The sequence below is a fragment of the Ovis aries genome, chromosome 15, assembly GCF_016772045.2.
Source record: "Ovis aries strain OAR_USU_Benz2616 breed Rambouillet chromosome 15, ARS-UI_Ramb_v3.0, whole genome shotgun sequence".
Classification (NCBI taxonomy): Eukaryota; Metazoa; Chordata; class Mammalia; order Artiodactyla; family Bovidae; genus Ovis; species Ovis aries.
Genome location: NC_056068.1, coordinates 25,509,761 through 25,536,907, shown reverse-complemented (window position 1 = coordinate 25,536,907; position 27,147 = coordinate 25,509,761). Strand labels below are relative to the sequence as shown.

At 40.8% G+C, this 27,147-nt stretch overlaps 1 protein-coding gene across 6 annotated transcripts in view; it reads left to right on the top strand.

Annotated features, from left to right (window-relative positions):
* The window catches only part of CADM1 (cell adhesion molecule 1), a 358,479-nt gene that overhangs the window by 262,683 nt on the left and 68,649 nt on the right, over nucleotides 1-27,147 (top strand). The gene's annotated exons all lie outside the window — the stretch shown is intronic.

Genomic DNA, 27,147 nt, shown 5'->3' with positions numbered 1-27,147 from the left:
TTTTGAGTGTTTTCTATAGGAACAACATACTTACGACCTAAATTTAGAAGTTGGTTTCATCTTCTTAGTTTCTGAATGCCTTTAAAATAAGAATAGTGTCATAATTGTTTTTGTGTGCCTCAGATCCAGAGGAATCCGACACAGTTTTTTCATTTGTTTGTTTTTTTTAGTTAATTTACTTGTCTGCTTCAAGTCTTAGTGGCGGCATGTGGGACCTTTGTTGCATTATGTGGCATCTTTCATTGCGGTGCATGAACTCTCTGTGATGCATGATCTCAGTAGTTGTGACCGCCTGGGCTGAGTTGCTCTGCAGCACGTGAGATCTTAGTTCTGCAACCAGGAATTGAACCCATTTTCAGATGGGTTCTTAACCACCAGAGAAGTCCCACTACATAGTTTTTGTATGAGACTGAAGCATCTTCAAATCCCTTTGGGTTAGAATCATTATTACAACTCAAAACATGTAATAATAAGCTATATGTAAACATATGTAATATAACCTATATAGATGCCACTGTGATTTTTAAAAAATTGAGTAGTAAAACTACATTGGAGTCCATGAAATTTTTGATGTAAAAAGATGTTCTTGATATACACTGAAATCAGAACAAATATATTTGCAAAAGGATTTTCTTGTAGCATTTGTTAGAATCATAAAATTTAGAAGCAATCTAAATTTATAACAAGAGCAGGATATCTAAATTGCTTTTCTGGTATACTTGTATGATGTATCAATAATTTAGTAATTAAGAATTTTATACACACAGGCAGGCACGTACACAGATTCACATGTACACCCCATTTATGTAAAGAACTACACTAAAATATTAATAATGATTCCTTCAGAACTGTGGGATATTTTGTTTGTACTTTATTTTACTCAGAATATGCGTGATTTTTATAATTAGAATATATTTTTGAGAAGAATATTAGTTCTTAAAAGTGGTCACATAGGGGTCTCAGGACCCCTAATGCACTGGTTTAATAACAAATGCCTTCAGTAAGATGGGGCTTCCCTGGGGGCTCAGATGGTAAAGAATCTGCCTGCAATGTGGGAGACCCGGGTTTCATCCCTGGGTCAGGAAGATCCAGGAGAAGGGAATGGCTGCCCACTCCAGTATTTTTGCCTGGAGAATTCCATGGATAGTGGAGCCTGATGGGTTATAGTCCATGGAGTCACAAAGAGTTGTACATGACTGATCAACTAACACACACACAAGATGAGAATCCTTCCCAGAAAATTCTTGGGAAAGTTAGCCTCAGTTGTCTTGTATGGCGTAACTAATAAGCTCATATTAGCTTCATTTTTGTGTACCTTTTCTCAGTGTGTTTTTAGATAATGTCTTTGATAGTTTCATGCAGGGGGGGGAACCACTGCTTCGGTAGCACTTCGATAATTGCTTCGGTCCTGAGGCACACTCTCAGGACACTTAGCCCACCGCATGGCTCCTGTCTGATGGGCTGTAAGTCTCCAGCATTGAAGAGTATTTGGCCTGTGTAACAAGTGAGTGAATTTTACATTGCAAATTCCTAAAAGGTGCTGATAGTCTCATTAAAAGCATTTGGAAATCTTTTCTGAAAATCAATTATAACCTGGTAAATAAGCATGATTCCTCATCTGTCAGTGTCAGGCATTCTCATATGCTATTTGTGGCCATTTCACCTGTGGTCAGCAACTGAGACCATCATTATTTCAAAACCCTAGGTCTGACCTAGGCCACTTGGGTCATCAGGCACAAAGACAGAGGTCCACTGGCCACACTGAGACCTTCTGATGACAATATGCTTGGGTGTCAAACCGAGGAAAGGACCAGTTCTTAAAATGCTGAGCCCTGCCTGCCCAGACTTATTCTATGTCCCTAGATCATTAGAGGCTGTTTTAAGATCAAGCCAGAGAAGCCTTTCCAAGCACATGCAAACAAGAGGTTGAAGAAGAGCTGCCGTCTTGAAAAAGGAGTAGACGGTGGAGAAGCAAGTCAGTTGATAAAGGCACCAGGACTTGAGACAGAGCAAGGCAAATGGGAGGCTGGCACCAAGGTGAAATGTGGAGGAGAGGCATGGAGCCAGAGGCAAGGATGCAGAGGAGTCCAAGAGCGCTTTGACTTCTGACAGGATCGTGGTCTGTTGAGGAAACCTCCCTTTACCTCCATTGGGGCTGTACTCAGACTTGAAAGTGTAGACGTTTAAGAGGCACACAGGGACCCTTCAGCTCAGTTCAGTCACTCAGTCGTGCCTGACTCTTTGCGACCCCATGAGCTGCAGCACACCAGGCCTCCCTATCCATCACCAACTCCCGGAGTTCACCCACACCCATGTCCATTGAGTCGGTGATGCCACCCAACCATCTCATCCTCTGTCGTCCCCTTCCCCTCCTGCCTTCAATCTTTCCCAGCATCAGGGTCTTTTCAAATGAGTCAGCTCTTCGCATCAGGTGGCCAAATTATTGGAGTTTCAGCTTCAGCATCAGACCTTCCAATGAACACCCAGGACTGATCTCCTTTAGGATGGACTGGTTGGATCTCCTTGCTGTACAAGGGACTCTCAAGAGTCTTCCCCAATACCACAGTTCAAAAGCATCAATTCTTCAGCGCTCAGCTTACTTTATAGTCCAACTCTCACATCCATACATGACCACTGAAAAAACCATAGCCTTGACTAGACAAACCTTTATTGACAAAGTAAAGTCTCTGCTTTTTAATATGCTGTCTAGGTTGGTCATAACTTTCCTTCCAAGAGGTAAGTGTCTTTAATTTCATGGCTGCAATCACCATCTGCAGTGATTTTGGAGCCCAGAAAAATAAAGTCAGCCACTGTTTCCCCATCTATTTGCCATGAAGTGATGGGACCAGATGCCATGATCTTCGTTTTCTGAATGTTGAGCTTTAAGCCAACTTTTTCACTCTCCTCTTTCACTTTCATCAAGAGGGTTTTTAGTTCCTCTTCACTTTCTGCCATAAGGGTGGTGTCATCTGCATATCTGAGATGATTGATATTTCTCCTGACAATCTTGATTCCACCTTATGCTTCATCCAGCCCAACATTTCTCATGATGTACTCTGCATATAAGTTAAATAAGCAGGGTGACAGTGTACAACCTTGACGTACTCTTCTTCCTATTTGGAACCAGTCTGTTGTTCCATGTCCAGTTCTAACTGTTGCTTCCTGACCTGCATGCAGGTTTCTCAAGAGGCAGGTCAGGTGGTCTGGTATTCCCATCTCGTTCAGAATTTTCCATAGTTTATTGTGATCCACACAGTCAAAGGCTTTGGCATAGTCAATAAAGCAGAAATAGATGTTTTTCTGAAACTCTCTTACTTTTTCGATGACCCAGTGGATGTTGGCAATTTGATCTCTGGTTCCTCTGCCTTTTCTAAAACCAGCTTGAACATCTGGAAGTTCACAGTTCATGTATTGCTGAAGCCTGGTTTGGAGAATTTTAAGCATCGCTTTACTAGCATATGAGATGAGTGCAATTGTGCAGTAGTTTGAGCATTCTTTGGCATTGCCTTTCTTTGGGATTGGAATGAAAACTGACCTTTTCCAGTTGTGTGGCCACTGCTGAGTTTCCCAAATTTGCTGGCATATCGAGTGTAGCACTTTCACAGTATCATCTTTCAGGATTTGAAATAGCTCAACTGGAATTTCATCACCTCCACTAGCTTTGTTCATAGTGATGCTTCCTAAGGGCCACTTGACTTCACATTCCAGGATGTCTCGCTCTAGCTGAGTGATCACACCATCGTGATTATCTGGATCATGAAGATCTTTTTTGCATATTTCTTCTGTGTATTCTTGCCACCTCTTCTTAATATCTTCTGCTTCTGTTAGGTTCATACCATTTCTGTTCTTTATTAAGCCCATCTTTGCATGAAATGTTCCCTTGGTAGCTCTAATTTTCTTGAAGAGATCTCTAGTCTTTTCCATTCTATTGTTTTCCTCTATTTCTTTGCATTGATCCCTGAGGAATGCTCAGCGGGACCCTAGGCCTGCTTTTCTCTGTAGAGAAACCAATTTTCCCTTGGAGAAAAAAAATCAAGTTAGAAAGTTGACTTGCCCTCATTAAAACAAACAAACAGAAAAGTTTTTCTAGGGTATCTATAACTTCCATTTGGTTTTCTTAATGCACTGAGTTACAAGCATTTAAAAAATGAAAATATTGTGCTTTTTATGTTCATTTTTGCCTAAACTAAGACTCTTCCTATTGAAAGATGGATGGAGAAAACAGCAGGTATGTAAACCTACCATATCTCCTTAGATTTATTTAGTCTTTGCCCTCAAAGAGCTCAAGTAATCTTATTGATCTTGGCTGAGTGTTATAATAAAAATAGATTTTTAACATCTTTTGACCTTAGGTCTTATGACAAAGGGTCACCAGAGATGGTGTTGGACCCAGGGCCTAGTTCTGAGCCCCACTATATTATATGGCCCAAATCCTCAACAGATAGTTGAACTCCAAAGCAGGTTCTCAGGTAGGTAGGGACACCATGGTGACACCGTGCCTCTGGAATTCTCCCTTTGACCTGTTCACAGGCCTTTCATTGAGCCTTGTTTACCATGGTTTTCTTGTGGTTTGTGACAGATAAGAACTGTATTGATTCCTAGCATCTGCTGGCAGTAACCTTTGAAAGGGCAGGCTATGCATCACCACAGAATTTTATCTATCAATATCGGAGTAATAGAAAGACAGGGATGACATCTAATCACAACACTGCTGGCAGATCATAAATCTGCACTAATATGGTACTATAGTAACGGGCAGTAGAAAAGGGACACGGATTAACATTTGGATAAAGTCAGGGACGTTTAGAGAGAAAGGGACAAGACTTGGCCATGAGTAAACTCCTAATGGGAATGGTCATGCTCACGGAGACCCCGAGAAGTTAAGTATCTTGATGTAGACGGCTATGAAGTATCAGAGCTCTTCTCAGAGCCTCAGTTTCCTTGTCTGTAAAATGGACGCAGTGAAGGATTCAATAAGCGGACACATGCCAGTTCTAAAACTGTGGTCCCTAGGGTAGCAGCATCACATCGCCTGGGAATTTACCAGGAATGCAAATGTTTGGGCCCTGACCCGCCAAATTTAAAACCCCAGAGTGGGGCCCAAGATTCTCACGCATGCCAGAACACGTTGAGAACCACAGGTGTGGCCAAAGTATCAACACAGTGTCTGGCACAGAGCTATGGTTCAGAGAAGCAGCGTTTAGTTGATGTTTGTTATTATTATTTAACCCTACCATTTATATTAATAATGTGTTCTGCTTAGAAACCCTACAGTTGTCATGCTTTTGTTGACTCGCAGATGAATTAGGAAAATGACATATTTTCTGACATATCGACATTGGGGACACGTAAGCAGTGCCGCAGAACTGGCTGTCTAATTCCAGCACTCTGAATTACAAGGCTAGAGGACACCAGCATCCTAAAGGTTAATGTTCTAATGTGTGCTTTGGACATATTAGCGCTTTTGACATGTCAGGAAGCTTCCAGCCTGGATAGTGAATAGTGCAACAATTTAATAACATAAATGGAGTCTGTCTGATTCTGCAAAGAAACGTCCTTCCTTAGGGCCCAGAATATATAGTCCCTTCTGTGGCTACACTCACAGTATTTTTAATCATTTCATGTTTTTATTATACCCCAAGTACAAGGTGTTACAAAGAGTCCCTGGTGCTGGCAGTCACTCACACATTGACAAATCTAAAAAGTGAATAGAACAGCAAGTAGCCCATTAGAGGTTTTCTTTTTTATTTCTCTGTATTTTTTTTTTAAAAGGAACACCTTATAATGTCGGAAGAGTTGATTTTTGCATTTTATACATGAAAAGTGGTAGTAATAAAGTTCTGCAATTGTTGGTCTTTTCTCAGCAGAAATTATGGCTGTGCATAACTGTGGTGTTTTAACTGTTTTCCACCAAAGTCCGTAATTCACACACTAAGTGTGGCAAATGTGACTAGCTGTAAACCTAATAACTTTTTTTAAGACTGAAATTCAGAGCAGTATTCTCTCTGAAACTGCACTTTGGTAACCCCACAGTAAACCCTTCAGAGATCTGCTCCCACTGCAGGAAAGGCATCTGGGTGTGCCAGCAGCCAAAATCCTGAAAGCTTTCCTATAACACACAAGTTAGAGGAATGACGTGAGAACCGATTGCAATCACTGTTTATTACGCAACCAGAAGAGCAGAAACTCAGTGGTGGCGATCACTATTATGCTAGTCCATCCTCTCTTCCCTCCCGCCAAAAAAAATTATAAAAGTTTGCTAAGAAACTTACACAGTGGTCAGAATTCTTTTTTTTTTTTTAATGTTTTAGGCATTTTATTTTAACTTTTTATTTTGTATTGTGGTAGAGCTGATTAACCGTGTTGTGACAGTTTAAGGTGAATAGCGAAAAGATCCATTCTCCCCCACACTCCTTTGCCATCCAGGCTGCCATATAACATTGAGCTGAGTTCCATGTGCTGTACAGTAGGTCTTTATCGGCTATCCATTTTAAACATAGCAGTGAATAAACTTATGGTTGCTGGGGTGGGAAAAAGGTGTAGTTGGGGAGTTTAGGATGGACATGGTTAAAGTTCTAAGTATATAAAGTTTCAGAGTGATAGGAGAAAACCTTTCCAAGCTGAGGTTCTTAGGCTTTAGGTGAAGGCTTTGCTTCTTTGCTTTCAAGGTAAGTGTCATTTCTTCCAGTGAGCAGCTGCTAAGGATGCTGTTAGCCTGCATCCGGAAAGCAAGGCACATTCGCTCCAGCAGCCGGTCCAGGTTGATCCATGGATGTTCATTAAGAGGCTGTGGAAAAGTGAATCTCCTGTTTACCTTTTCTTCCCCTGAGCATTCTATAAGGCTCTTTCCATGCCCGCTTTTTTCTGCCTCCAGCTTAAGACTCATTATTTCCCTTAAACGTCTGCTTATGTCGTCACCTATATTTTTGCAGCAAATTTTATCTCCTGGACAGAGAGTGAAAAGGCCTACTCTAATGGAACAGTGTAGCTTTTTCCCCTCCCCCCTTCAGATCATATAATTGAATCTCATCACTTTCGTCACAAACCTAGGCAGCCTCTTTTCAGTTTCCATTTTGGACCGCTTGTTTTATTTTCTTGTTTGTTGTTTTGTCTTCACTGGCTCAATGCACACGAGCGCAAAACATACAGTAACAATAAAACTGAAGAAGCAAAAATTAACCAGGGTGCAGCATGCAAAGCGACAAACCCACTGAGTGTGAGAGCACCGGCTGGAAGAAGTCAGGGTTTTTTTGCAACTGAATGCAGAATAATCTATTTGCTTTGGTTGCAGTCAGCCAGCTGCTTTGAGAGAGGATTTTTCATTTATGTAGTGGTTGTTCTGTGAAACTTGAGGAAGAATCTGAGGTTCTAGTTCCTGTTGACTTTATGAAGCACCCATGTCCCATGTCAATTTATCACTGTGATGCAAACTTGAATTTTTAAGTCAGTGTTTATATACAGAGAAGTCGCTGAAAGCTGTGTTTATCCCTGGAGGTGGGGCTCACTTGGCCATGGAGATTCACGTTCTTCTTCATCCCATGACTCACTGATTACTAGTTTCCTTGAAAACTATTGTTCAGGAACAGCACACTTCTTTCTGTGATCTTCCTTGCTTAAGCCATCTGTCTCAATGTTTATGATCATGACAGAATACTGCGCTCTAGGCCAGAGCTCCTCCAACTGTAATGTCCATATGAATGATCCAGGTCTCTAGTTAAATTACAGAGTCTGACTCAGTCGGTCTGATATGATTTAAGAGTCTGTATTTTCAATCATCTCACAGGGATTTTCAAAACTGCTGGTCGACCACACTGAATAGCAAGGCTCTACTGGGGATGAGGGCTTCCCAGGGGGCACTAGTGAGAAAGAACCCACCTGCTAAAGCAAGAGACATAATGAGACATGGGTTTGATCCCTGGGTCGGGAAGAGCCCCTGGAGCAGGGCATGGCAACTGACTCCAGTATTCTTGCCTGGAGAATGCTGTGGACAGAGGAACTGCAAGGGCTGCAGCCCATAGTCACACAGAGTTGGACATGACTGACGCAAGTTAGCGCACACACATGCACACGTTGGAGATGAGGGGTGTGGTGGGGGTGGGACACCCAGGTTTCCTAACTCCTTTTTTGGTACAAGTGAGGCTACAAAAACCCCTCTCAGGGGTGAACATTGGTGATCAGTGATGAGAATGGGTGTGTAATCTGCCTTCTAACTCCTTCTGATCTTTTCTTAGAAGGTCACTAAACACTAGCTGGAGTTAAGCAGAGATGACTGAGGAGTACTCAGGGCCCCCTTGAAGAAGCTGAAAGCCCACTGATGTGCCTCACCTGGAAGGGCTCCCCATCCCTCCTACTCTCTCCCTCCTCCCACCCTGAGCTCTGCCGTCCCCCTCCGGATTCCCTTACTTGGCTCTTATCAGCTGCGAGTACTCAGTGACTGAAGTCTCTTAACTGATCTTCTTGGCTCCAGCCTTTTCCCACCTCCTGTCTTCCCTCCCTCTCTGCACAGACGTTATCTTTCAAAACACAGGTGTGATCATATCACTCCCTGGATTAAAATCACTTAATGGCTCCCTATTAATTACAAGATAAAGTGCAAATTCCTTAGCCTGGCATACAGTGTCCTTCAATATCTGGACCTAATGACCTTTCTAGAAAGCGCCCCTTCCTGGGCCTCTTCAGAGCATATCACACTCTTCCCTTTGTTCTAAACATGCCAGGACCCTTCTTTCCAAGGTCTCCTCTGCATCCTCTCTGGAATATGCACCCCATCCCAACAGAGTCATTACTGCCTCCTCCAGGTTCCCATAGTTCACTAGCATCCTGTGACTCACTGTTTTCACCACACTGTGCTGTCCTCGTACATACCTAGGTCTTTCTCTCTCAGGAGGTCAGGAACTTCTGGAAGCAGGGCTTGTTGCTCTGTTGACCACTGGAGGCACATTATTAAGGCCTTTTTCTTTTCAAGAGCCGCATGAACATGGTCAATCCATGGAAAAGAAAATGATTAGCTTCAGAATACAACAGATGATTGGAATTAATCATTTCAAAAGCAAAATTATGAAACTTCTTGATATTTTTAATTCTTACTCACAATTTTATTTAATGTGAGATATGGGTACAGGGCTTCCCAGGTGGCTCAGTAGTAAAGAACCCATCTGTCAATATAGGAGATGCAAGAGACTCAGGTCCGATCCCTGGATTAGGAAGATCACCTGGAGTAGGAAATGGTAACCTGCTCTGTTTTCTTCCTTGGAAAAGTCCATAAAGAGAGGAGCCTGGCAGGCTACAGTCAATGGGGTCACAAAGAGTTTGATACCACTGAGCACATTTAATTACGATGGTGTGATCACTCACCTAGAGCCAAACACCTGGAATGTGAAGTCAAGTGGCCCTTAGGAAGCATCACTATGAACAAAGCTAGTGGAGGTGATGGAATTCCAGTTGAGCTATTTCAAATCCTGAAAAATGATGCTGTGAAAGTGCTGCACTCAATATGCCAGCAAATTTGGGAAACTCAGCAGTGGTCACACAACTGGAAAAGGTCAGTTTTCATTCCAATCCCAAAGAAAGGCAATGCCAAAGAATGCTCAAACTACTGCACAATTGCACTCATCTCACATGCTAGTAAAGTAATGCTCAAAATTCTCCAAACCAGGCTTCAGCAATACATGAACCGTGAACTTCCAGATGTTCAAGCTGGTTTTAGAAAAGGCAGAGGAACCAGAGATCAAATTGCCAACATCCACTGGGTCATCGAAAAAGTAAGAGAGTTTCAGAAAAACATCTATTTCTGCTTTATTGACTATGCCAAAGCCTTTGACTGTGTGGATCACAATCAACTGTGGAAAATTCTGAACGAGATGGGAATACCAGGCCACCTGACCTGCCTCTTGAGAAACCTGCATGCAGGTCAAGAAGCAACAGTTAGAACTGGACATGGAACAACAGACTGGTTCCAAATAGGAAGAAGAGTACTTCAAGGCTGTATATTGTCACCCTGCTTATTTAACTTATATGCAGAGTACATCATGAGAAACGCTGGGCTGGATGAAACACAAGCTGGAATCAAGATTGCTGGGAGAAATATCAATAACCTCAGATATGCAGATGATACCACCCTTATGGCAGAAAGTGAAGAAGAACTAAAAAGCCTCTTGATGAAAGTGAAAGAGGAGAGTGAAAAAGTTGGCTTAAAGCTCAACATTCAGAAAACGAAGATCATGGCATCCAGTCCCATCACTTCATGGCAAATAGATGGGAAAACAGTGGGAACAGTGGCTGACTTTATTTTTCTGGGCTCCAAAATCACTGCAGATGGTGATTGCAGCCATGAAATTAAAAGACGCTTACTCCTTGGAAGGCAAGTTATGACCAACCTAGACAGCATATTAAAAAGCAGAGACATTACTTTGCCAACAAAGGTCCATCTAGTCAAGGCTATGGTTTTTTCAGTGGTCATGTTTGGATGTGAGAGTTGGACTATAAAGAAAGCTGTGCACCGAAGAATTGATGCTTTTGAACTGTGGTGTTAGAGGAGACTCTTGAGAGTCCCTTGGATTGCAAGGGGATCCAAACAGACCATCCTAAAGGAGATCAGTCCTGGGTGTTCATTGGAAGGACTGATGTTGAAGCTGAAGCTCCAATAATTTGGCCACCTGATGCGAAGAGCTGACTCATTTGAGAAGACCCTGATGCTGGGAAAGATTGAGGACCGGAGGAGAAGGGGATGACAGAGGATGAGATGGTTGGATGGCATCACCGACTCAATGGACATGAGTTTGGGTAGGCTCCAGGAGTTGGTGCTGGACAGGAAGGCCTGGCGTGCTGCGATTCATGGGGTCACAAAGAGTCAGACATGACTGAGCGACTGAACCGAACTGAACACATGCACGCACATGCGCGAATGCACACACACACACACACACACACACACACAGGTGCAACTTAATGTTTGATGTTAAGAGACTTGTCTCCACAAATGAGAGTGCCTCAGCATAAAGGTCTTAAAGCCCTTCATTAGTAACTCCATTCAACAAGCATTGATTGAATACTTGCTCTATAAACTGACCCTGTATTATGCTTTGAGAATACAAAGATATAGATAGTATAACTATTCTCAAGGAGCTAAAATAATAATTTTTAGACCCATTTTATTTGTGTAAAACGTGAGGCTGCAAGAGCTTAAGTAACTTTTTCAAGATTTAGCTAATAACTGGCAGTGCTAGCAGTTGCATCTAGATCAGGATTTTTAAGAAAAGGAAACCAGCCTGTAAAGAATGATCAAAGAACTGTTCAGTGTCGTAAGCACCAAGGCTGACAATTGCAATGCACTGTGAGCCAGAAGTCTAGGAACTTGGGGAGGTATCAGAGCTTCCCAGGGAAAGCGAATGACTTCCAGTGGAATTGTGCAGCATCCTCCGTGGTCAGTTTACCTGCCTTTAGACACAGCTTAGATGGATTGGATCAAATAGCATGAATATTAGAAATTACTGTCAGGAACGAAGTAGTGTCCGTTACCAATTTTTATTGCTTTGCCTCCTGCATTCAAAACTATATTTTCCCCTAAGAATGTCTGTTAGTGTCAAAGTATAATTATCAAACTAAGCCAACTATTATTGTTAATTAAATTTTGTCTGCACACTTTTCTTTCCTCCAGTGTTAAATGAAGGGGGAAAGTGACAGCCCCTTCATGCCACAGTAACCTAACACACCTCTTAGTGAGGTTAGGTTTCTAGAGACCTCAAACATCCCAGATTAGTAAGCAGGAAATGTCTTAGCACCAGTAGCTTTCTCAAAACTCTTGCTGTTAGTAATCAAGGACGGAATTATCTTCCAGAAGTGACGGGCAGCATTGGAAGGGAGCAGCAAGGACATACCCAGCCTAACAGGATGCGATTGTGTACGGAAGGGCCACCTAGGCCTACACATGTCATTAACTCATGGCATCTGCTCTAGAGAGAAGCAAAGGACAAAGAAAGTGGCAAGTCAGCAAGCTTTGCGAAAATTGTTTTTGTTTCGTTTCATTTCGTTTTAATTTTGGCCTTCAGAGAAAGACTCAATGACATGGAAAGCTCTCATTTGTGGAACAGCGTATTTGGTAGCTAGGTACCTGAGGTGTTGATGGTTGAAGTTTTCCAGCGAGGATGTCGTGTGTTGCATGACTAACCTAATGCAACCTTAGAGCAGGGAGAGTGTTCATTGAACTAATTATGGCCATATAATTAAAGGAGAGAAACCAGAAGGTAAATCTGAGATTGAACCTAATTTCAAATGTCCAGTCCTCTGCCAACATCTGCTATTTACCTTATACTTTTCTCAGTGAGAATGGTTTTAGTTTGCAATTTAACATCAGTGATGGAGATGTTTTAATTTGCTCTGTGCTTCTTAAAGTTAGCCTTAGAATGAAAAGAATAATAGCTAAAGCTCTGAACTTGAAAAAAATTCCAGCATGTTATGGAAGCTCCTACGAAGCCGTATAGACAGAGGCTGCATGGAGATAGTGATGATGCTAATGAAGAAGTTGGAGAAGAAGATTGCATTCTTTCGTTAGCATTCATAAAGCTTGAAAAATAATCTTACATGCATATTCTGACTCGATTCTCATAATCCCCTGGGAGGAGAGGCACCATTTACCCCTTGTAAAATGTGAAAACAAATTCGGAGTTTTTCCCAGTTTCATCACCAGTAAGCTCAGGACTACAGCGCATATTCCTGTTTTTCAAGTCATATGGTCTCATTTTCCTTAGACACACTCTTAACAAGTAAAAATAAGGCACAAGTGATGTCCTTATCACATAGCCCTAATTTCAGTGATGATTAATCAGCAGCCCACATTCAGATGATACTAATCAAGTTATTTTCATAATAACACCACTTCGGATAGCTGCAGTGCACGCCTGACTGATACTGGCTTTACACTGGGGACTTGGTACAAGTCAGGAAAGTAGAATCTGGAATCTCCTTTAACCGCTGTCCATATGCAATCTTTTCATCAAACCCTGGCTAAAGAAGCACCTTCTAACCTGTATGTTTCTTCCCAGACTCACTGGGACCAGCAACTCAAGAGCCCAGAGGTTAAAAGGAAAACAAAAAATCATTTGCCTTAGTAATAATAATAAGGGCCTTAGTCACAGAACCCAACTTTCCAGGTAAGAAATTGTCATTTCATAAAATAGTGCAAAGCTGCTTGAATTCCTGATAGAAGATGTGAGTGAGTTGAATGTTGCCACATTATCCAGCGTGATGGTTATCAGGGCTTTACAGGTGTTTCTTGAACAAACCATATTGCACTCACTCGGCATACTCTCTAGAATAAGAATGTGAAACGTCCGTCCCCTCCCATTTCCCCGTTTTCTGTTTCTGTAGTCATGTCAGTTGAAGCTGACATTCACTCTGAGTCCATATCTGATGTGTTCCAACTGATATCCTTACTTGCTTGTCCTGTCGGCTCTAAGCTTTAAATTTGGAAGGTTTTCAATGGCTCTTGTTGGAAGGAGAAAATGAACCAGGAGATGTAGAGAGAGACTGCTATTACAGCCAAATTTCAGTCACATAGACTGTCAATACTAATGAATGCCCTTGAAGCAGATACTGTAAATGCCTGAAGTTGGAGTTGAACTGCTTTATGAGTCAGAATCATTCGGCAGAACAGACACCCTCTCTCTAAATACTAACAGCCCAATATTTAGACTCCGGTTATGGAGCTAATTGAATCGCTGGAGCATATTGTAACATGCTGATGGCTGACAGGCTTCAAATTCCTTCTATGCTGAAAATATTGTTTTAGTTTTATTCCTAAATCATATAAACGAGATACAGTAGATTCTTTCATTAGTTCCCCACCACTCTTTTAGCATCATGAATTAAAGCCTCAGTTGCTGTGAAGCTGCTAAGTCGCTAAGTCGCTTCAGTCGTGTCCGACTCTGTGCGACCCCATAGACGGCAGCCCACCAGGCTCCCCCGTCCCTGGGACTCTCCAGGCAAGAACACTGGAGTGGGTTGCCATTTCCTTCTCCAATGCATGAAAGTGAAAAGTGAAAGTGGGGTCGTGAAGAGTTGGACACAAAAGTGAAATGGAGAACAGTGTGGAGATTCCTTAAAAAATTGCAAATAGAACTACCTTGACCCAGCAATCCCACTGCTGGGCATACACACCGAGGAAACCAGAATTGAAAGAGACACATGTACCCCAATGTTCATCGCAGCACTGTTTATAATAGCCAGGACATGGAAACAACCTAGATGTCCATCAGCAGATGAATGGATAAGAAAGCTGTGGTACATATACACAATGGAGTATTACTCAGCCATTAAAAAGAATTCATTTGAATCAGTTCTGATGAGATGGATGAAACTGGAGCCGATTATACAGAGTGAAGTAAGCCAGAAAGAAAAACACCAATACAGTATACTAACACATATATATGGAATTTAGGAAGATGGCAATGACGACCCTGTATGCAAGACAGGGAAAGAGACACAGATGTGTATAACGGACTTTTGGACTCAGAGGGAGAGGGAGAGGGTGGGATGATTTGGGAGAATGACATTCTAACATGTATACTATCATGTAAGAATTGAATCGTCAGTCTATGTCTGACGCAGGATGCAGCATGCTTGGGGCTGGTGCATGGGGATGACCCAGAGAGATGTTATGGGGAGGGAGGTGGGAGGGGGGTTCATGTTTGGGAACGCATGTAAGAATTAAAGATTTTAAAATTTAAAAATAAAAAACTGAAAAAAAAAAGTGAAAAGTGAAAGTGAAGTTGCTCAGTCGTGTCCAACTCTTCATGACGCCATGGACTGTAGCCTACCAGTCTTCTCCGTCCATGGGATTCTCCAGGCAAGAATACTGGAGTGGGGTGCCATCACCTTCTCCGAAGCCTCAGTAACATACTGTAATTGTGAATAATACCAGAGTTAAGTAGAGGGAGAACCAGTATCCAAACTTGGTCTCTCTAAATCTTGGTCTCTCTAAATCTCAATTTCCTCATCTGTATAATGGGGCTAATGATAAGATATTGAACCACATAGGACTGTTGTGAGAATTAAATAAGATAACATAAAATGGTAATATAAGATAATTAATGGTAATATAAGATAATATAAAAAAACAATGCCTGGGACATAGAAAACATTTTAAACATATATTAGCTATTATTATCATGCACACAATTAAAATAATGCCCCCTCCAGAAATAATGGGTATTTTCATGATATTAAAAAAATTAAAATAATAATGAACCCTCTAGCAAAGAAATAATTTGTTTCTCTTGCCTCCAGACATGGAGAAAAGTAGTCACTTCCTTGTTCCTTTCTGTGTGTAGTAATTATTGTTATATGTGATAGTGTTGTGATTTTAAGTATTTTACACTAATTGTTAGACTTTTAACACCCTGAAGGCAAATGTAAAGAAAAAAATAGCTTTTATTAAGTTGAATCAAGTGACCTGGTTTAATAATGGTATCTCTTATCAATGGGAAAGGTGATATTAAATTAGCTGCTTAAAAGCCGGGTATAAAAAAATAAGGGAACTACAGGTGCCATCTCCATTGAGATTCTAAGGAAAATCAATATAAAGCGCTTTCTAGAGGGACAGTTATTTAACAGCAAGTATTGCAAACAGTCTCCATCTCTAATATGCTTAGAACTCAAGGAAATTGAGAAGTAGCAGTTAAGAAGTGAGCATCGTAGAGTTGGCTGTGTCCATAGCTTTGAAATCCTAAATCTCTTTTCATATGGTTAGAAAAAAGGCAACATTATACTTTCTTACAGAGGGAGAGTTCGTCAGAGACTGCTTCAGCGTGTATAGTAAATGGCTTGGCTACCAGTATCTCTTCTGGGGTATGGAAGAAGTCCCAGTTCCCTTAAATCTTTAGAGGAATAATAGAGCCTAATATGTTTATTGTTTGTGGTTTTCAAATATTTTAATATGTATTTTGCATTTTCATCATGTAAACCTTTTGTTTTAGTTATGAATAGCTTGTGATTTGAGAAATGTAGATAGTTCTATATGTGAATTAAAATCATCCATTCCCATTACCTCAGCCCTCAACTAACTTTGGGATCAGTGACCACCCCACGGGATGCTGTGAAGGTCTGTGCTTCCTTAGTTACCAGCTTCTTCCTACAGAGATCATCCCTTTTAGAATGTGATTTTCTTTTCCAATAGTCCATGCTCATGGACAGCAGGATTGTACAACTAGTTTTCACTCACACAGTAACCATTTAATACACCCCAGGGAAGAGAGTATCTATTATCGGTTCATTAGCAAAGTGGTTTGCCCAGAAGATCAACAGTTGGCCTTCAACACTGTTTCATCTGAAAGAGACAATGTATTTTGAAATGCTGGAACACTCCCCAGCTTTGAATTGCTACTGAAGCAGCTCAATATAAAACTGTTCTTTTATTCTTCTTTTGCCATAAACGAGCATCACAGAATCAGATCCATTGAGAAGAAATTCCTTGCTTTGCCAACACAATTAGTTTTGTAAGAAGCCTCTGTCTTCAGATTGTTCTCCTCCAAAATCCAAGTTGGATGGCTGTGGTTATTTTTTAATTAATATTTTTTTAAGAGCCCCTTTTCTCCCAAGAGCCTCTAAGCAGATTTAGCAGGCTTAAAATGACTCTTCCACAAGGTGATTTCAATGCCATCTTACAAGCAAATAAAACAGTGACTTTCCTACTTTATTGGCTCATTTTTTTCCTCTCTCTTTTAATTCTCCAAAATCCTGTCCACTGGAGGGAGTTTTTCTTCAGGGTGAGGATATCTTCTCTCCAGAAAAGATGCTATCTTTTTGATGAACAAAAAGACCATGAAACCCATCCAGCCATGAAAAGGAGTAAGAGGAGAAAAAACATTTCTGTGTGAGGAGCAAAAGGATTCAGTGATTATTATTATCTTGCATGGTTTATTGTTTATTCTCTTTCTTTGATTGCCTTTCACTTCTTGGATAAGTGGATTTTAATGGAAAAGCTAATTCAGATCTTCACGTTTAGTGGATGGGTATCACTCCCCACAAACATTGTATAGAGGGCATTGCACCTCTCCACTTTATGGAATCAGGCAGCTCAGATCATAAGCATCGTAATTGCTTGGACCCCTTAGTGCTGTGGGCTCTGATTAAAAAGTCCTATTGAGCTCAGAGTCTTTTAAGAGGAAGGCAGCTAATGTGATGGTTAAAATTGAAATAGCATAGGCGAAGATGCTGTAACTACTTTCTTTTGTCACAGTCTTCCTGGAAAAGAGTTTTCGCACATCTAATCAATGTTTCCTTTCACAAAAGAGATTCTCATCCTATATGTAAATATCAGTTGGACAGTGCTTGACCGCAGTTCTTCAGCTTTAATGCTGAAAACCAATAGACCCAAAGGTAAAAAACAGCCTGATGCTTATTAGCCTTTAAAGTTAAGATTCGGGTCACCTTGAGTTTGGCATGGTATAAGGGCTCATTCTCTTGGCAGAGAAAAGCAGAAACAGCTCTTCTTACAAATGAAATAGCGCAAGATTAAAGGATTTCATGGGGACTAGAGAATCTTGACATCATCCTGTACAATAACCTTTGTTCTATTTTTTTTTTTTTTTTAGTTTTTTATTTTTTAAATTTTAAAATCTTTAATTCTTACATGCATTCCCAAACATGAACCCCCTCCCACCTCCCTCCCCATAACATCTTTCTGGATCATCCCCATGCACCAGCCCCAAGCATGCTGCATCCTGCGTCAGACATAGACTGGCGATTCAATTCACATGATAGTATACATGTTAGAATGTCATTCTCCCAAATCATCCCACCCTCTCCCTCTCCCTCTGTGTCCAAAAGTCCGTTATACACATCTGTGTCTCTTTCCCTGTCTTGCATACAGGGTCGTCATTGCCATCTTCCTAAATTCCATATATATGTGTTAGTATACTGTATTGGTGTTTTTCTTTCTGGCTTACTTCACTCTGTATAATCGGCTCCAGTTTCATCCATCTCATCAGAACTGATTCAAATGAATTCTTTTTAACGGCTGAGTAATACTCCATTGTGTATATGTACCACAGCTTTCTTATCCATTCATCTGCTGATGGACATCTAGGTTGTTTCCATGTCCTGGCTATTATAAACAGTGCTGCAATGAACATTGGGGTACATGTGTCTCTTTCAATTCTGGTTTCCTCGGTGTGTATGCCCAGAAGTGGGATTGCTGGGTCATAAGGTAGTTCTATTTGCAATTTTTAAGGAATCTCCACACTGTTCTCCATAGTGGCTGTACTAGTTTGCATTCCCACCAACAGTGTAGGAGGGTTCCCTTTCTCCACACCCTCTCCAGCATTTATTGCTTGCAGATTTTTGGATCGCAGCCATTCTGACTGGTGTGAAGTGGTACCTCATTGTGGTTTTGATTTGCATTTCTCTAATAATGAGTGATGTTGAGCATCTTTTCATGTGTTTGTTAGCCATCCGTATGTCTTCTTTGGAGAAATAAAACTCCTAGAGGAGAACATAGGCAAAACACTCTCAGACATAAATCATAGCAGGATCCTCTATGATCCACCTCCCAGAATGCTGGAAATAAAAGCAAAAATAAACAAATGGGATCTAATTAAAATTAAAAGCTTCTGCACAACAAAGGAAAATATAAGCAAGGTGAAAAGACAGCCATCTGAATGGGAGAAAATAATAGCAAATGAAGCAACTGACAAACAACTAATCTCAAAAATATACAAGCAACTTCTGCAGCTCAACTCCAGAAAAATAAACGACCCAATCAAAAAATGGGCCAAAGAACTAAATAAACCTTTGTTCTATTTTTAATCCCAGCCACTTTCCAGTTTGTAAGTTGATGGTGGAATTATTAAATCTATTCATTAGGTAGACTTTATTGGCCTTGGAACCATCAAAATCTTGTGTTTGGAAATTTGAAGGCAAAATCTGGCCTTGGCTGTTTCAGAGCTACCCCTTCTAAAAAGGATATTATTACAAGACAGGAGATTTGCAGAACCAGACCTTTGTGTAGTTGATGTGGCTGAGTTCGCTGTGGGAAGTCACCACTATGCACGTCAAAATTCGTAGCTGTCCCTCCTTCATGTGCATTTTGGAGTTAAAGGTGAAATTCCATCTTTAACCCCCTTGTGGTTGTCTGAACAGTGATTAATGAACTCGATATGATTCCTTGCAGACTTTTCAAAGGGTGGATGAAGGATGGAATTTCAGCCTCTTTTTTGAAAAAAAAAAAAAAGAGAAAAAAAAACACAGGGCTTTTGCATCATACAGCTTTTAAAATTAATGTCCTTTCTTGAATGCCAAGAAAACAAAGGGAATTTCTCAGAAGTATATGCAGCTTGACACAATAGGCCTTAATTGGTGTCAAGGAGATGTTGGGATGAATGAGGAAATGCCCATTTAGCTGATAAGACTTAAAAGTGGAGCCTTGTTATGAGCTGTCATCTCAACGTGTATTTAAACTATAGCAAAACTGAAACATATTTGCCATATAGATCATAATGACTCCAAAGGAGCCATTATACTCTATTATGTAATTACATAATCAAAGCATGCATAGTAATCAGCTTTTGGAATTCAATGCTAATCAAACATACCTATAGTATGTGTTTAAGCTAAAATAGAGAGCGTTAATTTGCCATTAGTCAACTAAACAAGACTGTGTATACAGAATATTCATGAATAGCTTAATGTTGTGTCAGATGATATTTTTTGTTTTGTATTCAGGGGAAATCAACAATTTTAATTGAAGAAAAAACCAGCACTGAAGGCAGATTACTCTTTAACTTGCTGTTCAAAAATTTGCCTCACCTTTTACTGATTATAAGAGGAGATTAGATTAAATTCAATTTTTTCCCTCCATAAGCTCTAGTGATACAACAGTTACTACATTACATGAGATTCTTAGGCGATCCTGACCATCTCCATGCCATAGGATAAAATGTTATGCATACTACACTTGAAACAAGCCTTTAATAGATATATAAAGAAACCTTGAACATGTATTACTTTTGTAATTAGAAAAAAATCAATAAATGTTATTTAGAAATAGCCGAGAAAAGAAATACCTTGAGGAGCCATTAGGAACTGTGGCCTCAGGCTTGCCGCATGATCTTACATATCTCCTCCCTGGATCTCACTGTCTTCATCTGTAAATGAGAGAATTGATCGGCACATGCCTTTTAGTTGTGTTGCTTTGATTCCTCAAGGGTTCTATGAGAAAGAAGATGACATAAAGGAAATGTTTTGGTCCGTGTCACATACTATTGCCCACTCAGTTATTTATTGAATTGGTTTAGTTTAACTCTAAGTTTATGAACTGTATGGTTCGCATTCATAATTATTTTGACCATTGAGTAGACAGTCCTTGGAGCAGACAATCAACAGATTCTACTTTACTGTTTGGGATGGCAAAACATGGGTGAGGATCAAAAAGGTTAAAAGTAGCTTTGTAAACAGCAGACAGATGGAACGCTTTTGACTTTAAATAAATATTCAAGTATTCACAAAGGTTGAAGTATTGCCTCTCTTTGAAATAAAGAGTTGTATTTATGTTGAAGTGTGCGCACCCTTAACCTTAATCCATGGTTGATGGGCCCATCTTTTTTGACACTGGTTCTCACTGCCTTTTATTTGCACGCTGGCTGACTGAAAATGTTACTGTAATATTGAAAGGGGACTAAATTCTTTCATCAAAAGCTTTCATGGCTTGAACTTCATATAATTTATTTTCAAATTACTTTTACTGTAATTCTTATTAATTCAAATAGGTTTCTGATTTGATATAAAACTCTGTAAATGCAAGGAACAGTTTAATGAAATGAAAGATAGGGTTGAGTCTTTTAAAGGAAATGTACAAAGTATGCTGACAATAATTGCTTAGATAGAAATCAAATCTTAATGGCTCTGTTAATGATTTGTAGTGAACACTGTGTTTACGTTGACTTGGGGGAACATAAGCAGTTAGAAAAATTTTTCCCTCTGGATTTCAACAGAATCTTCTCTTTTTTTCCCTCTCACTTCCTGAAATGTACTCAGTTCGAATGCAAGCTCTCAGAAAAGTTAGCAGGAATCACAATGCCTCTATGGGTGATGGTTGTATTTGGGTTGGGGTAAGGCATTTTTCTTTCAAGTTGAGTACGTAACTGACATGGTTATAAAAATGGGATCCAACAGAAATGAGAATGAGGGAGAAAACATTTGAAGTTTTAAAAGACACAGAGCTCACATACAACAGGAAAGAAGGGCCTCAAAATCATGCAAGTTTTTTTGACTCCGGAGAATCTGAACTCAGATGCCTCTTAAAGGGAAAGAATTGATAATCCCAAACCTGGAATTGGTGTGAAATTTCAAGAACTCTGGTGGCTTTTTTAAATTAGTAACTACCATGATCCTTAGTAAAATGGTTTTTTTGTTTGGTTGGGTTTTTTTTGGACAGCCTGTACTATTGGTTTCACTTTTGTCTATGCAGACAACCTGACTGTGCTGATTTAATGTTAGGTTCAGTCTTCCATACAGCAGAGGGTGAAAAAAAAAAAGGTTCCCTAATATGATTTTGCTACTAAAGGAATAGGTCAAGGGACTTTATTTGCTCTTTCTCTGGGCAAACTGTTCACAGTGAAGAGTCATTGGTGCTCCTTGAAGTCAGTAAGAGTTTACATAGTTGCTATAGTATAGGCTGAATCCTGTTCTAACTGTGACTTGCCCTTTTATTATAGACTTGACTGGAGAGACTCCCCCGGTGTAAATGAAGTGCTTTATTTATTAACAGCCAGGCGGCGGAGGCCAGAGCTCTCGGTGCCGGCAAATGTGGGCCATGCAGTGGTAATAAAAGCGTTCTCCAGGGGCAAAGTGTGCCGAGTGCTGAAAGAAGGAAGCGGTAGTAAACACGGTGTTTTACATTCAGGACAGATTCTCTCTCATCTTGAAGTGTGTAATTGTGTTCTGGATAAATTATCGAAATTAAAAAAAAAATGAGAAGTTGCTCATAGGGAAATCACCCTCTTTAAAAACAAGTAAATTTTCCAAGGCAGAGCCAGTAGAACCTTGGCAACAGACCTTGCGGTTGGCTGGTTGAAAAGTACAAGCTGTATGGGCTGGAGAAACTGGCAGAACTGGATTCTGACACCAGCTCGGCCACTTACCTTCATCACATTAGACAGCTTATTTCAGCTTCTTCGTGTCTCAGGTCCTTTAAGTGGGGATACTGGAAACTCCAGGAGTTTGAGAAGAAAACACATTCAAAGCCACTAAGAAAGCGCCTAGCATCAGACCAACTTAGGTTTCCTTCCCCCACATCCCTGTGCCTGAGAATGCCATCTCTCCTTTCAGCTCCTTGTTTGAAGATTTGCGTCATCCCCCAGTTCAGGCAGTTCTCTTGTTGGTGCAATAGATTCCAACCCAGGCTAGTGTTCTCTGTGATGCCATTTACATAGTGTTTGTAACTAAATGAGGTTTCAGGAAAGAATCCAGGAGTTAAGTCAATTGATGATTGAATTAATGGGAGATTTATGAGTCCACTGCATCCACTCCAGCCTGAACCATCTCAGCTGAAAAGGTCTTTAGTGATCATCAGAATAAATTTTAGCTCTTTTTCTGCTTTAGATAAGATGCTTTTTCATTCTTGTCATGAATATCTTGGCAACTTCTAGAGGACTATGGGAGACTTGCTTGTGAGTGAATGGGCCTCTCTAATGCTGAAGTTTTGTTTTTAGAATTTGTGGGGCAGGTAGGCATGTTAGAGGGAATTCAGTTGCTGGTATAAATTAAAACCTAGTTTGGTTCTGTCTCTTAAACCTCACCCACATATACCAGTTAGCAGTCAAAAATGTCTGTACATATCAGACATTGTTCCACCCTTAAAATAAATTACCTTGCTGCTAACAGCTTTATTTAATGGCTATGGTTATATCGTACATGCTTGAAGCCTCCTTGATTTCTTTTGCCCAGAACATGTGCTATTTTCTACCTTGACAGTATATCTGCTAATTGAGTTTTAGAAAATCAGAAAGGTTTTTAAAATGCATTATTTAAGAAAGGCACTAGAGTTGCCTGTTGGTATCCTTCTGCTACACATCAAATTGTGTTTTGTAACAACCTAATTGTCATGATATCTATGTCAAGGGGAAATTTATCGAGTCACAGTACATCCTTCTGTTTGGAAGAAATATTTGAGGATGTGAGCAGAAATTATTTTTACATAAAGGCTTCAGGCGGTTAAGAGGACTGACATACATATCGTATTTTCATCACTGTCATTCACTTCCTTTGCCTCCAATAAATAGGTCATTGTTATTCCATTGCAGCCATCTTCTGATGCTCCACGTATGGAGCTCTGTTTAATATAACTACTGTCCAACTGACCCGTATAATTTATTGGTGATTTTTACAGACCGATACCCTTGGGCCACCACCATCCATCAAGGCACTTTGATATCTTTCAGCACTTAGAATTTTTTAGCATTAGTATTATAACCATGTTAACATAGCTAGGAACTATCATTTTCTGAGACAGTGGACTTTAGGTTGGCCTTAGCAATTTCATAAAAAAAAAAAAATACAGTAATGATGATGATACCGCCATGGATTTGCAGAGCATGTTATGTGCCAGAGCACAGCAAGGGCAAACATTTGCAGACGGCAAAAATTTTACCTGAATGATTTATTCAGTAATGACACATAAGAGGGATCTGATCTTACATTACTTAATTGTAAGTAATAAATAAGAATGTTGAGACTTTTTAAGAAATGAACAAAGAAACGAAAACTCCTCTGGTTCTGTTGTAATACTTATCATGCTTAAAATACAAAATCACGGTCACTCCTCTGCTCCCATCTTCTTTGCAGATGTTTCATAACCTCACTATGAATACAGACCAAACATACTAGGGTTCTGAGTAAAGACTGAAATTAGAGTGGATAGTTGTTTCCGCAGAAACCATCCCCTTAGAGCATAGCTGAATTGCAGTTGGCTTCACGTCCTAGTATCTGCAATGGTGTGTGTGTGTGTGTGTCTGACTTTTTGCAACCCCATGGGCTGTAGCCCACCAGGCTCCTCTGTCCATGGAATTTTCCAGGCAAGAATACTGGAGTGGGCCATTTCCTACTCCAGGGGATCTTCCCAACCCAGGGATCGAGGGCGCCTCCTACATTGGCAGGTGGGTTCTTTACCGCTGAGCCACCTGGAAAAACCTCCTGCATGATGTAGTCAGGATCTATAAGGCCGAAGGGATTAAGGCCTTTTGCTGGATAGCCTTTCCATGTGTTCCTTTTATAAGCTGAGGATTCTTATTTGTTGCTAATAAACTTCCTTGCGGTAGAAGAAATCTCCACAATCCAGCGGAGCAGTTTGGCGTTCTGATCTCAAGGCAAGTCCCATGACTTGACACCGCATAGCACTGGAATCGTGCAGTTTAATGCTTCCTTAATTTTTGTCCTAGATTGGGTTACCAGAGGAAATAGGGTATCGTCCTTTCTGTACAGACCTTCTCAAGGGCCAGCGAAACCACCATGAAAAGCACGCGGGATTGGCAGGAATTCCCTGTCCCTTGTTCTGTTCTCAGATCTGGGACTAAGCTGCTCCCTCCAGCCGGGTTCTAAGTTCTGTGTTTGTCACAGTAATACATGGAGGAAAAAATAAGCGTCTCTCCTTTACCTCTGATCACTCTTCCTCTCTGTTGTTATTCTCTCACACTCTTCAGCCCACTAAGCCTTCACTGCTGGATCAAGCTGGGGAAAGTTTACCTTTTTACTTGCTACAAGCCCTGTGGGCCTCGTTCTCACACCCAGGTTAATTCTCTGGATCAGAGGCCTCAAGGTTGGGTTTCATTTTGGTTTGCTCCTCAGGCATCAGGAATTTTTGTTTATCTGTGGCTCTAATAATTTTTTTCCCCCTTATCCCTCTAGTTTCCTCTTTTCTAATCCTCTCCCAGGGGCCAGTCTATTTCTAGTTGGATTTGGCTTAAAGCCATCTGAGACACCCTTTCTCATACTTCCCCACTGTGTCCTGCCAAAAAAGGATCCTTCAGCAGAAATATGATAGCAGGTGGAAATCCTCCGTTTACTCTAATTGCACCTCTGTTTATGCGGTCTCACTTTTTTTTTTTTAGAATAGTATTTATCTTTGACCTTTGTTTCTTAATGTGACAAAGTTTTTTTTAGAGTGAATAAGCCGCCCTGAGTTGATATATAATTACCTAGAGAGCTCCTTGAGTGCAGGGATCGTGAGCTTTCATTCTTGTATTCACGCCACTCCCAACACATATAGTTGCTTAGTTGGAATCTGACATCTAGAGAAGGGATGATGGTGATGATAACAGCTCCCATTTATTCAGTTTTATGAGAAGCCAGACACAGGGCCAAATGCTTTTCATTTATTATCTTTCTTAATCCTCCCAGCAGCCCCGTGAGATAGCTTTTCATTGCTGTCCCCATTTTGCAGATGAGACACTGTCTCAGGGACTTGAAATAGTTTACCTAAGATCTTACAGCTGAAAAGCAATCTCTCCAGTCCCCTTCCTGATTGGCCATCATACGTATTGCCTGTACCTACCTTTTCTTCTGTAAGTGGGGATTAGAGATCAGTTTTCACCAATACTGCAGCTTCTGACAGGCTAGGACAATGTCATGTACTTCTGTATCCCCTGCTATGCCAGGTGCAGAATTGGACATTCAACATTATTTCATCCTTTGCTTTTGAAGTCTCCTCTCCTCCTACCTGTGCTGTGGGTCATTTAGGACATTTCTGAGGTGCCCTGGCTGCTTCACTTGTCTTAGAAGCAACAAACTAGAGCAGATCTGGAGATAATCCAGGTATCAGTGGACTAAAAGCCTAGACTTTAGGAAATTTTCTGGCGTTTCCCAGGTGGTAAAGAATCCACCTGCCAATGCAGGTTACACAAAAGACACGGGTTCGATCTGTGAGTCGGGAAGATCTCCTGGAGTAGGAAATGGCAACCCACTCCAGCATTTTCCAGTTGCCTGGAAAATTCCATGACAGAGGATCCTTGCAGGCTAGAAACCATGGGGTTGCCAAGAGTTGCATACGACTTGAGTTGCATACAACTTAGCCACTGAACAACAACAAAGAGATTTTCTAACTGGCTGCAAGAGTGTAGTCTATAGAGAGGACGTGTTTCAGGATCACCTGGGGGTTTGGGTGAGTCATGAAGAACAGCATAACAAACTGAACTGTAAGCCTTCCTAGGATTTTATTGAGATTCCAAAGAGTCACAGTCAGTTCTCCACCCCTACACAATGCATAACAGCCTATATTCCGAGAATCTTGACATCCACTAACAAGGTGAGATTGTTCACTGAGCCCTCCCTCCTACTTATATTAAGCGGCCCCTTGAGTTTTCTGTGAGGTGACCAAATAGCTAAAGGATATGAGGAGGTTGAGTACAGTCATTCCTTCATATCCACGGGGATTGGTTCCAGGTTCACCATAGACACCAGAATCTCAGGATGCTCAAGTCCTTTGAAATGTTTACTTTAAGTCATCTCTTGGTGACTTACAATACCCAGTGCAATGCAAATGTTATGTAAATAGTGGTAAATACAGGTAGTGAAAGTGAAAGTGAAGTCAGTCGCTCAGTCGTGTCCGACTCTTTGCGACCCCATGGACTGTAGCCCACCAAGCTCCTCTGTCCATGGGATTTTCATGTAAGTACTATATAAATAGTTGCTGGCGTGTTGTAAAGTCAAGTTTTGCTTTGGAGAACTTTCTGGAATTTTTTGTTTTCTTTAGTATTTTCTATCTGTGCTTGGTTGATTTACAGATGCCCAACTCTCAGATAAGGAAGGCTGATATCTGTGTATTTCCCTTACTCCCTTTGTGAGAGCTGCCGTCCCTCATGACAGCCAGTATTCTGCTTTCCTTACCTCTCCCGCATACACGCCGCAAGTAAAGACACCAGAGGCTGGAGCATGGGCATCATAACTTCTGGGAGCACATTGATTCCAGGCTTCATCACATTTTGCCCCTAGATCTATCTCAGCTTAATAGACTCATTTTGTGGACTATGGAGAAAGGTGTGCAAGCCTTGGCAAATGTTGCTGTTTATGTCTATCCTCTATTTGGGTCATGCGGCTTGCAGGATCTTGGTTCCCTGACCAGGGATTGAACCCAAGCCTTTGGCAGTGAAAGCATGAAGTCCT